Consider the following 317-nt stretch of genomic DNA (forward strand, 5'->3'; position numbering starts at 1 on the left):
TTTACGGTCTTCACATCCTCCCCACCTTATGAGAAGTTTCGTCCTCGAAACTTGGATTAACTTACTAGTAAGGTCGCTAATCGAAATGGTTTGGTCGGTTACTCAGGTACAAGCCCTAACATCTTACGAACCTCATAGATGTACACAAATGGGTGGCGCCAAAATCAAACAAAACAGATAAAAAAAACATTGTTGATTAGAATGGTACCTTCCATGACTTTGCTCGCACCGCCTGCTTCTTCTTGAGTAATTGCATAGACACGAGCATTGGGTTTATTTTCCTTTGGTTGGCCTTGGGTAGTAGTACTAGTATGTGG

This window comes from Henckelia pumila, chromosome 3 (assembly GCF_033568475.1).
Source record: "Henckelia pumila isolate YLH828 chromosome 3, ASM3356847v2, whole genome shotgun sequence".
NCBI lineage: Eukaryota > Viridiplantae > Streptophyta > Magnoliopsida > Lamiales > Gesneriaceae > Henckelia > Henckelia pumila.